Raw genomic sequence first — 2958 nt, forward strand, 5'->3', positions numbered from 1 at the left:
ATCATTCATCATTCCTATTTATTTTGCCAAGTAAACATATCAATGACATTCCAGCACACTTTCGTTCCCATTTATTTTTGCCAAGTAAACATTAGAATCTCATTTTCATTCTTTATTCTCATTCCAGCCTATTCTCATTTCCAACCCAATCTCATTCCACTCTATTTCCATTCCATTAATTAAACGCACCATAATATTCTTGAGATTATGTAATTTTAGAAAATCCAAGATTCTGTTCAAGTACTTTGCCAATAAATTGAAGACCATGATAATGAAGTGGAGGACTTTAATTGAATGATTCAAGACTGCACGGTGAGAGAGTATCGACCAGTGAGTTTTTCACTGACAACAGTTAATATCCTGTTGTTTTTGAGCCACGAATAAGGTATGTATGAAGAACTTTCGTTGCATGTTAGTTTTTGTTTGATTTGTTGATGAGTTGAGTAAGATATGAAAATGGGTCTTCAAAGTTGATTGAGAATGTGGCTGATACTTCTTATTTTTTTTATCGGCTTATGTTATTTATAGTGAATGGAGTAACCCAAATGCTTATCAGTTTTAATTTCATCAATAGGAAGTGGCAAAAATGAATCTGCATGACAGGGCTTAATATTGGCTTACATTGAAGTGATGAAGTAATGGTTCTATAATGTCAAAAAACAGAGAGAGAGAGAGAGAGAAATTTTGTGATAGATCCAACTGCAATGACATGGTGATTGACAAAAAATTGTTTTTATTATGAATAAAATCTTAGTTCTATTATACATAGTCCTTTACATTAAATTTCTGCAAAATGTTGTTAGATTGAGTATAAATATGAGTTGCTGCTGGTTAAAATCAAGTATATAGTAGTAAGTTGTGTAGCATGACAGTGTTTGACAACTAGAACCATGGTCGTTTGAATTTAATTATGTTTATGTTTACATTATCTTCATGACTTATTTATTCACTATAAGTTGCATACTAATACAATATTTTTATTAACAAAGGGCAATTAACCCAAGCCTAAACCCAAAGAGATAATAGATAGTGAATCTTGCAGCAGTAGCTTTGGCAGCAAGAGTGTTCATTAAATAGTAGTATCAGAGTCCAAACTAATCCCATACAACATGTTTTAAAGTGATTCGATAATACGTCACCTTTTTTTGTGTAGGCCTTACATTGTAGAGATGTTATATCATCTTTTACTTGGCTGTATAGATAGGTTTGAGTCTTTTATATATTTTGTGTGTTGTGCGGTACTTAGAACTCACTTCATTGACAAGGACGGTCTTGCCTTTATTAGTATTAGTCTTATTAAACTGTTATTAGTTGCTTAGATGTAAATATGGACTATTGTTGAGTTGTAATGGCTTATTAGATTACAGCCATTGATGGCTGACTACATTCATATTGTTGTTGGAATTTTTTTTATATGTATCACATGATTTAGTTATATTTCTACATTTAAATGCTTGCATTTGCCTATGTCGTTTATATCGTTGCTGAAATTTTTTATATCACATGGTTGAGCCATGTTTCTATATTTGAATGGTTGTATTTGTGTCTATGTTTATATTGATGCTGAGATTCCTTTATATACATCACATTCAAGGGATTAAGAAACTGCTTTCGATTGATTTATTTATAATTACTCCATTACTCATCTTAATTGTTTGTGTTTTGATTCTAACTTGTCAAAGTGATTTTGTTGTTGAATATGGTATTTTGAGTGTTTGGGTTCACTTATTCCAGTGCTCTTTGCTTGCCTTTGTGTTTGATTGCAAGTTATGTTGGACTGTAGGATTAGAAATTGTAGTCTGAAAGCACTATTACATTTAATCTATAAAGTAATAGAGATATGAGAGGATACTGGCAGTGATGTTTCGATATTGCTGAAGGAAGAAGAAAGTTTTCGTTGTAGCTTGACTATCAGAAGCAAAAGCTTTGTTGTTTGTTAAGCTTGGCAATGGCTACATATGTAGCCAACCAACATAAATATTGGCAACAACAGTTAAAATTTCTAAATTTATTTTTAATTTTTTAATCCTAATTCAGCTAAGTTATTTTGGAAATTGATGAGGGTGATATGGTAATTTCATCGTGTTTACAACCTTTGGCGCCATGAGGGTGATATGATAATTTCATCGCGTTTGTAACCTTTGGCACCAAAACCAATATAATGCTAACAACCCCAGCACACCTAATCTGAATATAGAAAAATTGTTTTTCTTAAGTCAAGGATATTTTAGTCATTTTACCGGTCAACAAACAATTTACGGATGGGAATGAGAATACCAACATGAGGGGAGGTATTTGAGAATACGCTCATATATTCTATTAAAGTGAGAAAACTCCAAACCTGAGGGGAGGTTTCTGAAAATTACCCTTTCATATCTGCATTGCAAATCTCCGTTGGCAACTTGGCACATGTAAATTTTATCTTTACTTTATTCAAAGGACTTACATATGCTTTCCTCTCACTGTCACCCAACATAGTTTACTTGAAGAGCAGGTAATGAAGAAAAATAATAGGTCACCAGGTCAAGAACTTGTATACATATGACTCATGATAAAAATTTAATGGTCTATAAAAGATAACTTCACCTATATTTTGACCAACCCTTTGTTAGTTCAAGGAAATTTTTACAAGAGAAAAGAAAAGATAGATCCAGCCATTAATAGGATTCAAGCCCCCTCACAAGACAGTTGAGGAAGTAGGAAGGGTTTGATATCATTTAACAAGAGATGTAAACTGTAACTTCACTCTTTGCTTTTGTAAAGACTAAAAAGTTGCTTTATTAGCGTCATGTTATTAGCTGTCGATATTAAAGTAAATAACTGGGCCAAAAGCATTCCTTCTTCCAAAAGCATTCCTTCTTCATGAAGAATTCTTAAAATGTTCTCACATCAATCGGAATTGATTCTGGCTTGGAGATTCGTAAGCAAGGTCAGCAGAAAAGTATAGGGATGTATAGA

The sequence above is a fragment of the Citrus sinensis genome, chromosome 8, assembly GCF_022201045.2.
Source record: "Citrus sinensis cultivar Valencia sweet orange chromosome 8, DVS_A1.0, whole genome shotgun sequence".
Classification (NCBI taxonomy): Eukaryota; Viridiplantae; Streptophyta; class Magnoliopsida; order Sapindales; family Rutaceae; genus Citrus; species Citrus sinensis.